Raw genomic sequence first — 11,358 nt, 5'->3', positions numbered from 1 at the left:
ACGCTCTCTAGGTGCTAATCATGATGGTATTCAGAGGAGTTGACACCTAGTTACAAATAACATTACTCTTATTGTATCCAATCAACACAACTTAATAGATCAAAACTGGTTTGATCGCCTATAATTGTGTTTGTAGCCTAATGATTTTCACCTATCCTAACAGAAGTCAACAGCTTTCCCACTGGACACAGACATTTAATTTTGATTTACATTTAATTTACATTTCGTTGAGTTGTCAACTAACGTGAATTCAAAGTAAAATCAACAACACAAATCACCATGTCATTGGATTTAGTTTAAAAGTCAGGTGGGGAAAAAAAGACAATTCCCTTACGTTGATGACTTTTGCAAATTCAATCAGTTTTTCACGTTGATTTAACGTCATCACATTGCATTTTTGGGTTGCAATTACGTGCAAACAACATTGATTCAACCAGTTTTTGCCCAGTGGGTTGTCACAATGAATCTCAATGTCAGCCCTACGCTTTTTTGGAGACTATTGCCATGTATCCATGATTTGTTTATTTTGTGATGTAGGTAAATGATTACTTCTAAGTAGTCAAGCTCGCTTTCAAGGTCTAGTTGACCAGCTGATCCAGAGACAGTACATAGATCAATATTCAAATCAAATTTTATTTGTCACATGCGCTGAATACAACAGGTATAGATAGACCTTACCGTGAAATGCTTACTTACAAGTCCATAACCAACAAGGCAGTTAAGAAAATTTAGTTAAGAAAATATTTACTAAATTAACTAAAGTAAAAAATTTAAAAAAGTAACACAATAAAATAACAGTAATGAGGCTATATACAGGGAGTACCGGTACCATGTCAATGTGTGGTGATACTGGTTAGTCGAGGTAATTTGTACATGTAGGTAGGGGTAAAGTGACTATGCATAGATAATAAACAGCGGGTAGCAGCAGTGTAAAAACAAAGGGNAGTGTAAAAACAAAGGGGGGGGGGGTGTCAATGCAAATAGTCCGGGTGGCCATTTTATTAATTGTTCAGCAGTCTTATGGCATGAGGGTAGAAGGTGTTAAGGAGCCTTTTGGACCTAGACTTGGCACTCCGGTACCGCTTGCCGTGCGGAAGCAGAGAGAACATGACTTGGGTGACTGTTTTGACAATTTTTTGGGCCTTCCTCTGACACCACCTATTATATACACTACCGTTCAAAAGATTCTCGTCACTTAGAAATGTCCTTGTTTTTGAAAGAAAAGCAACTTTTTTGACCATTAAATTAACATCAAATGGATCAGAAATACAGTGTAGACATTGTTAATGTTGTAAATGACTATTGTAGCTGGAAACGGCAGATTCTTAATGGAATATCTACATAGGCGTGCAGAGGCCCATTATCAGCAACCATCACTCCTGCGTTCCAATGGCACGTTGAGTTAGCTAATCCAAGTTGATCATTTTAAAAGGGGAATTGTTCATTAGAAAACCCTTTTGCAATTATGTTAGCACAGCTGAAAACTGTTGTGCTAATTGAAGAAGCAATACAACTGGCCTTCTTTAGACTAGTTGAGTATCTGGAGCATCAGCATTTGTGGGTTCGATTACAGGCTMAAAATGGCCAGAAACAAAGAGCTTTCTCCTGAAACTCGTCAGTCTAATCTTGTTCTGAGAAATGAAGGCTATTCTAAGCGAGAAATTGCCAAGAAACTGAAGTTGTAGCTGGAAACTATTKTAGCTGGAAACGGCTGGAAACACCAGTCTCAACGTCAGCAGTGAAGAGGCGACTCCGGGATGCTGGCCTTCTAAGCAGAGTTTCTCTGTCCAGTGTCTGTGTTCTTTTGCCCATCTTAATCTTTTTTTTTTTTNTCTGTCCAGTGTCTGTGTTCTTTTGCCCATCTTAATCTTTTTTTTTTTTTGGCCAGTCTGAGATATGGCTTTTTCTTTGTAACTCTGCCTAGAAGGCCAGCATTCCGGAGTCGCCTCTTCACTGTTGACGTTGAGACTGGTGTTTTGCGGGTACTATTTAATGAAGCTGCCATTTGAGGACTTGTGAGGCGTCTGTTTCTCAAACTAGACACTCTAATGTACTTGTCATCTTGCTCAGGTGTGCACCGGGGCCTCCCACTCCTCTTTCTATTCTGGTTAGAGCCAGTTTGCGCTGTTCTGTGAAGGGAGTAGTACACAGCGTTGCACGAGATCTTCAGTTTCTGTACGCCTATGTAGATATTCCATAAAAAATCTGCCGTTTCCAGCTACAATAGTAATTTACAACATTAACAATGTCTACACTGTATTTCTGATCAATTTGATGTTATTTTCATGGATGAAAAATGTGCTTTTCTTTCAAAAACAAGGACATTTMTAAGTGACCCCAAACTTTTGAACAGTAGTGTAGATCCTGGATGGCAGGAAGCTTGGCCCCCGTGATGTACTTGGCCGTACGCACTACCCTCTTCCGGTTGGATGCCAAGCATTTGCCATACCAGGCGGTGATGCAACCAGTCAGGATGCTCTCGATGGTGCAGCTGTAGAACCTTTTGAGGATCTGAGGTCCCATGCCAAATCTTTTCAGTCTCCTGAAGATGAAAAGGCATTGTTGTACACTCTTCACGACTTTCTTGGTGTGTTTGGACCATGATAGCTTGTTGGTGATGTGGACACCAAGGAACTTGAAACTCTCGACCCGCTCAACTACAGCCCCATCGATGTGAATGGGGGCGTGTCCGGCCCTACTTTTCCTGTTGTCCACGATCATCTGCTTTGTCTTGCTTACTTTGAGGGAGAGGTGGTTGTTCTGGCACCACACTGCCAGGTCTCTGACCTCCTCCCTATAGGCTGTCTCATCGTTGTCGGTGATCAAGCCTACCACCGTTGTGTCGTCAGCAAACTTAATGATGGTATTGGAGTCGTGCTTGGCCACGCAGTCGTGGGTGAACAGGGAGTATAGAAGGGGACAAAGCACGCACCCCTGAGGGGCACCTGTGTTGAGGATCAGCGTGGCAGATGTGCTGTTGCCTACCCTTACCACCTGGGGGCGGCCCATTAGGAAGTCCAGGATCCAGTTGCAGAGGGAGGTGTTTAGTCCCAGGGTCCTCAGCTTAGTGATGAGCTTTGTGGGCACAATGGTGTTGAACGCTGAACTGTAATCAATGAACAGCATACTCACATAAGTGTTCCTTTTGTCCAGGTGGGAAAGGGCGGTGTGAAGTGCGATTCAGATTGCGTCATCTGTGTATCTATTGGGTCGGTATGCGAATTGGCGTGGGTCTAGGGTTTCCAGGAGGATGGTATTTATGTGAGCCATGACCAGCCTTTCAAAGCACTTCATGGATACCGAAGTGAGTGCTATGGGCCGGTAGTCATTTAGGCAGGTTACCTTCGTTTTCTTGGGCACAGGGACTCTGGTGGTCTGCTTGAAACATGTAGGTATTACAGACTCGGTCAGGGAGAGGTTAAAAATGTCAGTGAAGACACTTGCTAGTTGGTCTGCGCATGCTCTGAGTACACGTCCTGGTAATCCGTCTGGCCCCGAGGCCTGGTGAATGTTGACCTGTCTTGTTCACATCTGCTACGCAGAGCGTCCGGAACAGCTGGTGCTCTAATGCATGCTTCAGTGTTGCTTGCCTCGAAGCGAGCATAAAAGGCATTTAGCCCGTCTGGTAGGCTCGCGTCACTGGTCAGCATGTGGCTGGATTTCCCTTTGTAGTAGTTTGCAAGCCCTGCCACATCCGACGACCGTCAAAGCCGGTGTAGTAGGATTACATTTTAGTCCTGTATTGACGCTTTGCCTATATGATGGTTAGTCTGAGGGCATAGCAGGATTTCTTATAAGCGTCTGGATTAGTGGCACACTCCTTGAAAGTGGATGCTCTAGCTTTTAGCTTGGTGCGGATGTTGCCTGTAATCCATAGCTTCTGGTTGGAATATGTGCGTGCGGTCACTGTGGGGACGACATTGTCGATGCACTTGTTGATGAAGCCAGTGACTGAGGTGGTATACTCCTCAATGCCATTGGATTAATCCCGGGAACATATTCCAATCTGTGCTAGCGAAACAGTCTTGTAGTGTAGCATCTGCATCATCTGACCACTTCCGTATTGAGCGAGTCACTTGTACTTCCTGCTTTAGTTTTTGCTTGTAAGCAGGAATCAGGAGAATATAATTATGGTCAGATTTGCCAAATGGAGGGCAAGGGAGAGCTTTGAACGCATCTCTGTGTGTGGAGTAAAGGTGGTCGACAGTTTTTTTCCCTCCGGTTGCACATGTGACATGCTGGTAGAAATGAGGTCAAACGGATTTAAGTTTGGCTGCGTTAATGTCCCTGGCCACTAAGAGCGCCGCTTCTGGATTAGCATTTTCTTGTTTGCTTATGGCCTTATACAGCTGGCTTAGTGCGGTTTTAGTGCCAGTTTGTGGTGGTAAATAGACGGCTACGAAAAATATAGATAAACTCTCTTGATAGATAGTGTGGTTTACAGCTTATCATGAGGTAGTCTACCTCAGGCGAGCAATACCTCGAGACTACCTTAACTTTAGACATTACAGCTGTTATTGACAAACAGACACACAACCCCACGCCTCATCTTACTGGACGAAGCTGTTCTGCCGATGCACGGAAAACCCAACCAGCTGTATATTATCCGTGTCGTCGTTCAGCAACGACTCGGTGAAGCATACAATATTACAGTTTTGAATGTCCCGTTGGCAGGATTGTCTCAAACGGAGCTCATCCAGTTTATTCTCCAGTGATTGCCCCTTGGCCAATAGAACGGATGGTAGAGGCGGGTTACCCACTTTGCCAACCAATTCTCACAAGGTATCCTGATCTCCGCCCCCTGTATTTCCTTATTTTCTTCTTGCGAATGACGGGGATTTGGGCCTTATCTGGGAGCAACATTATATACTCATTAAAGAAAAATCTTCATTCAGTTCAAGGTGAATAATCACTGTTCTGATATCCAGAAGCTCTTTTCGGTCATAAGAGACGGTAGCATAAACATTATGTACAAAACAAGTTACAAACAATGCGAAAAAACACACAAAATAGCACAATTGTTTAGGAGCACGTAAAACGGCAGGCATCTCCTCCGGCGCCATTCTTTATTGCAATAGAACTTTGAAGAAAATTAAAGCCTGCTTCACCTTTTAACCTTTTTATGCCTAGAGGTTGGGGATTTAGGTAGCCCACCTTTATTTTGCAATAGGTAGTTCTCATTATTGCACAAAACATTAGGAAATAATATCATAAAATTGCTATTTCTACTATTTCAAACTCCATGTGTTGTGTGCCAAAAGTGTGCAATGGATCTTTGAACTGTATGATGAGAATTAACATGCTATTGATACCTGTACCTATTTGGTTTGTAAATGCTTTTAGAAGACATAAGAATGTCACAAGTATTTATATTTGTATTTATTATGGATCCCCATTAGGGGGTCCAGCAAAATTAAGGCAGTTTATACAAGTACTCAGACCTCTGAGACTACCCGTGCCAATGAAATAAAAGCACTGGCCTCTCTTGCCCTACTTGACTTAATTTGTGAATATGTGCTGACACATAGTGGTTAAACTTAAAATTGCATGCGGCAAGTCAGTATGGCAAAGACCATAGAGCCCCACAGTGGAGGTGTCATAATACCCATAAAACCTAGCGGTCAAACAGGCTAATGGTTCAAATAAATTAGTGGTGGAAAAATTTTCCCATAGCGGATTTTAGAAACACTTAACATAAGGGCTGTGTTTCGTGTAAGCTTACTCTGGCATGACGTTTTGATAACCATATAAACTCTGTCGGACAAGGTGACTTTTATCAATATATTCAGCTCTATTTACTCTCAGATTCGAGGATGCCAACTAGCATCAAAGTAGAAATCATGCAAAACTACAAATCCCTGCAAGCTCCTGCATGACACCTTTGCTAACAGGTATTGTGTCAATGTAAAACTCGCACAAGACAGTTTAAAGAATTGTCCGTTTAAAAAATGTTGCCAATTTATTCATTACTACATTTAGTTAACATGATATAGTTAATTCAAAGAATCTTATATTTGCCTCGATTCGGCAGTCTCGTCCAGATCATCATGGCATTTGTAGTTCTTTATCATAGCCACATTAGCAGCTAATTAACATTTCATTATTTGGGGGGTAAATACAGGCGAATGTATTGATAAAAGTCACCGTGTCCTTGAGAGATTTACACGTTTATCAAAACTCCACGCCAGGGTAGGTCTACACGAAACACAGCCCTTATTTTAAGGGTTTCTAAAATCCCCTATGTGAAACATTTATGGTGGAAAAACTATTGGAACCATTTACCTGTTTAGCCGCTAGATTTTATGGGTATTATGACTCATACTGTTGTACTCTATTGACACATTGCACATATTGCAAGATGATGATCCTAGGATATATCGATTGAAGTCTATTGAAAATTCGAGATTTTACCATTTTTGATTACCATTAATTCGTTTTTCACCCTATATGACTTGAAGGTTGAATGAAATTGTGTTGGCCGCTGGCGTCAATGCCCTATGATTACCATAGAYAGCATACAGTCAGGTTCTTTATACAAAAACATTTGTATAAAACATTCACCTGATGTTGAACGTTCCTATAACACGTCATCTGTTTTTATTAAGGTTCCAAGCATGTTTCTTTAGGTTCTGGGTACAGTCTGGTGGGATCATTCTGGAGACATCACAAAAGATATGTTCCCAAAACAYAAAAACTGTCCAGTTTTGCAAATGATTCTACAATGTTTCTTTTAGGGTGTAAAAAACATTCACCTGATGTTACAACGAYATTCCCAGAACACATTTAGTCTGTTCTTTAAAAGTTCCCTGAATATTTAATTCAGTTGTGGTAACATTGTAGGGACATGACAAGAGATATGTTCCCAAAACACAAAAACTGTCCAATGTTGCTGACATTCAGATAATGTTTGTATCAGGGTGAACAAAACATTTCTTTGATGTCGCAAGAATGTTGACAAAACAGCCTTTCTGAGTACTTTAGCCTGCTAACGTTAGCTAGCTAGCTACTCTCCCAATGTCTCTCACTCGTCCGTTCCAGGAATATGGGCCGGTGCTCACATGAAAATAAATCTCAGCGGTGCCTCCAAATTTGTTACCCTTCCAATGAGCTTATCATAAAAACTACAACGCAAAATGTACGGTTTACTTCACTTTTAATCATGTCAGCACAGGTAACAGCCGTTTACAGTCTTTCTTTCGTGTTTACAGTCTTTCTTTAGTGTTTCATTCTTACTCTTCCCAATTCACTTAAACTATATTTCTTTATTTCCCATGGGCTTCACCAGAGTGACTAGGGTGATAGACGTCCCCGTTTTTAGTGGCCTATCCCAGGAGCTGTCCCCGGAAATGTCCACGTTTCCGCGTTAAAAACATACTGCAAAGTGAAATAATATTTTATGTGGCAAGAAAGACCGGGCATCAGAGTCTACCGGTTTACGTCTCAATCGCGTTGTGCTTGTTTTGTCCAGCAGAGGGGGCTGCTAGCTATATCAGCTTCATTCACTCTTCTTCTACTTCTTCTAACTACTTGCTCGCGCTAGTTTTAGAGAAAACTGCTGTGGAAATCTCGGYCAGAAGCTAGCAAGTGTCAAGTGAATCCATAACATCACCACAAACGTCTTTTCAAGCCAGGTAAGTTACACTTGTTTGAGATACTAGCCAATGATGTTATGTCACAATTTATTATATAGATAAATGCTCTGCGTTATAAGGTTTTAAATAGGTTATGCTAGCTAACATTAGCTATGTCGACTAAGTTATCTAGCTAGGTTAGCCAGCTACTGTCATGGTAGCTAGGTTAAAAAACGTTCACATGTAAACATGCAGTGGACGGGCTATTTTGAAAATATGATTATATTAAGTTAATGCACAATTATGAGAATATTTATTTGTAGATTACAATTTTAATGGTTTGGCATGATAAGTAGTGTGAAAATATATTTTGAAATGTTCATGGATAACATTAGCATAATGTTTTCTGTTAAGAGGGTGGAGAGGAGGAAGACTGGATAGGAAKAAGAGTGAGATAGAGGAGGAAAGGTTAAGATATGKTTACAGAGCCTGCCAATTTATTATTCCAAACAATGTTTTTCAGATAAAATACAAAAATGAGTCAAGCAATGGGAATCTGTTAACCAAAGTATTTTATCTCATAGTGTACTATTTATTATTAAAGATTGGAGAAGAAGGAAAAATTAAGGGAGTAAAAAGAGTGAAGCGAGGAGAGTGTGGAAGAGTGAGGTGGAAAGGTAAAGCGAAGGAAAGGAAGAAAGATCAGGAAGACGATTGGAGGAGAAGAACAAGTTGAGAGTAAGAAGAGTGACACAAGGAGAGTGAAGAAGAGGAGGTACAATGGCTCTTTCCAAGAAACGGAAATGCCATTTTAATGACAACATGATGAGCGAATTTCCATTTATACGCTCAGGTCAAGACGATAGAATGGTTAACTGCACCCTTTGTAATTCCTCTTTTTCAAATGGCAGCGGGGGAAGAACGGCAGTGGTAGATGATCAACAGACAAAAAAGCATAAAGCCTCTCTGATTGCCCGTGTTGGTATGCCCTCTGTCACCACATTCTTCAAGAAGGTAGAGCCTTCCCAAGAAGAATATGATTTAGCTGTGCAGGAGGGTGTCTTTGCATACCACACTATGCGACACAATCATAGTTACAGATCTATGGACTGCACAGCACAACTGACACGGAAGCTTTATGAGCCGAAGTTTACATGTGCTAGGACAAAATGTGATGCTTCAGTGAGTAACCTGTTAGCACCATGGGCAACTACTTTGRTAACACAGGACCTAGACCAGGTTGAATTTGTGCCCCTGGCCATTGATGTGTCCAATCATGGACATGTAAAGCTGCTGCCAATAGTAGTCAGATATTGTAAGATATATGGTGGCAACACATCTATGGAAACAAAATTGCTTGATTTTTTTTTTAATTGAAAGGAGAAACAGAGGAGATTGCAGCTGAGGTCCTGGTGGTCATCCAAAAATGTAACCTGCAAAACAAAGTCGTGGCATTCTCTGCCGACAACACAAATACCAACTTTGGAGGACTGAATAGGCTGGGGAGGGTCAATGTCTATACCAAAGTTAAAAATGCTCTGCAGCGGGAGGTGATTGGCTTAGGTTGTCCTGCCCACGTCATTCATAACATGGCCAGAACAGCTTTGGATATGATTCCCCTTGATGTTGAGTACCTGCTCACAAAGATATTTTCAGCGTCAGAGTAGAAAGACTGAAGAGTTTGTTGGCCAGGAGTACCATAACATTTTAGGACACAGATATGTTTGCTGGCTGTCCATGCTCCCTGCTCTAGAAAGAGTGCTGAAAAGGTATGTGCCATTGAAATCCTTTTTTCTTTCTGAAGACAAATGCCCTGTTGTCCTGCGTACAATGTTCGAAGATCCACTGACTGAACTTTGGCTGGACTTGATAACAACTTCATTCCAGTTTTGGTCAGAGGACTTCTGAGAGAGCTAGAGGGAAATGGTGCAATGTCTAAAGAGAGCTTTCTCAAAACATCCCAATCATTCTTCACTACGGCTGTGAACTACTTGCAGGCATTGGGAAAACACACAGATAATCTAAAAGATTTACATTGTCTCCTTTTAAAAAGGCAACCTCAGCGTGAAGAGATCCAGAAGGTAGCAGCCACACTGCAGGAAAAATGCCCCAATGTGACCATCAATGAGGATGCATTGTTTGACGAGGTTACTGGCCTGCAAGAGTTCCTAAAGGGGGGGATCGCTTGAAGAATGGAAAACATCGGAGACACCGCTTAGTCAGAGATGGAGCACGGTGGTTACCCACATCAAAGAGAACGACATCCCACACACTAACCTGGCGAGATTAGCGTCTGTTGTCATGTGCTTACCTGGAAGTAATGCACCAGTCGAGTGAGTGTTCTCCCAAATGAATGATATATGGACAGCAGCAAGAAATAGGTTCACTGTTCCTACCATCAAGGCCATGCTTATTGTGAAGACAAACTTCAACCTCCCCTGCCAGGAGTTCATGGAGAAGCTGGCCAAAGACAGAGCAATCCTGAATAAGATACATTCTTCTGAGAAATATACAGATTAGGTGGGTATAAGTGGTAACTACATAATATAATCTCATCATCGTCTTATTTCTTTATTATGTTAAGTATTTCACATAGACTATTGTCTGTTTTTAAAAWTTTTCTCATGTTCTCTTCTGCTCWTATTCTACCCAGACTACCAGGACCACTGAATGGCTGTTCAGATCGGACAGTTCTGTCTTGTCTGTAGGGTTTCTGTAATATAGTTGTTTTCTCTGTCACAGTGTGTCTGTTAGACGAAATACATGAAACCGGAATTATCCCCCTTTTTTATTTCATAGATAATAACATTGGATATTTTAATGATATATTGACCGCCGAACTGGAAATGTCCCCGGTTTTAATTTCAGAAATCTGGTCACCTTAGAGTACCCCCTAGTGGCTGGAACTGTATTAAGCACCTTACATTTAAATGGTACCTGATTCAAAAGTTGTGGACAGAAATGTGGGTATACTATAATACAAGTTAAAATAAAATAATGACAAGCACATCTTGTTCTTTTTGAATTCAGGTTTAGTTAAGTAAGGGTAGCTTGGTGATCATGGCTACGTGTAACAGTATTGAGATCCCCTCTGGGACCAGAACTGGAATGAGTATTACTAAACCAATATACCCTCAACTATACAGACACACAGCAATGTAGTGCTGCTGACCTGGGTTCAGGACCCACTAGGGGAGTCACCCTACATTCTAAGGGGCGGCACDTAGCCTCAAGGTTAGATCATTGGGCCAGTTACCGAAAGGTTGCTGGCTCAAATTCCGTAGCCGACAAAGTGGGAAAATAAATAATGATGTCGCTGTGCCCTTGAGCAAGGCACTTGTGGGTGTCTCAGGGGGAGCTGGGATATGCAAAAAAAAAACAAATTTCCATTGCACAATTGTGTGTAAATTAAAATGCTCCATCATTCTTGCCAATGCAGGTTCGTAGTGTTGTAATACTGTTGTAATAGTGTAGCTATTATTTGACTGGAGTTTGGTCTTGATAGGAGAGACTGAGTAAGAAGTATTAAAGCCCCTGCCAACCAGGAGCTCTCAACCCTCCTGTTCTAAGTCCTCTGTGAACTTCCTGACCTTGAACAAGACCTCCATGTTGACTGTGGGTTGCGTGGTATATAGTGAGGGCAGCATGTCGGACTGGAGGGCAGAGGGACACACACACAGAAGAGAAACAAAATCATGAGCATGGTTCAGCAAWTACACAAATGTGAGAGTCAGTTTGCAATGCCTGGATGTGTATGTTGAAACAGCATGTTCCAGTATGTTTGTGA

General features: G+C 41.6%; 1 long non-coding RNA gene across 1 annotated transcript; it reads left to right on the top strand.

Moving 5' to 3' along the window:
* Positions 1-7,545: 7,545 nt before the first annotated feature.
* LOC139023881 (uncharacterized) lies at positions 7,546-11,167 on the top strand. The gene is made up of 3 exons (XR_011475101.1): positions 7,546-7,631; positions 9,625-10,091; positions 10,225-11,167. It is a non-coding gene; the product is annotated as an uncharacterized lncRNA (long non-coding RNA).
* The last annotated feature ends 191 nt before the right edge of the window (positions 11,168-11,358 follow it).

The sequence above is a fragment of the Salvelinus sp. IW2-2015 genome, unplaced genomic scaffold, assembly GCF_002910315.2.
Source record: "Salvelinus sp. IW2-2015 unplaced genomic scaffold, ASM291031v2 Un_scaffold83, whole genome shotgun sequence".
NCBI classification, from domain to species: Eukaryota; Metazoa; Chordata; class Actinopteri; order Salmoniformes; family Salmonidae; genus Salvelinus; species Salvelinus sp. IW2-2015.
The sequence above is the reverse complement of the archived record's forward strand: the minus strand, read 5'-3'. Positions and strand labels throughout refer to the sequence as shown.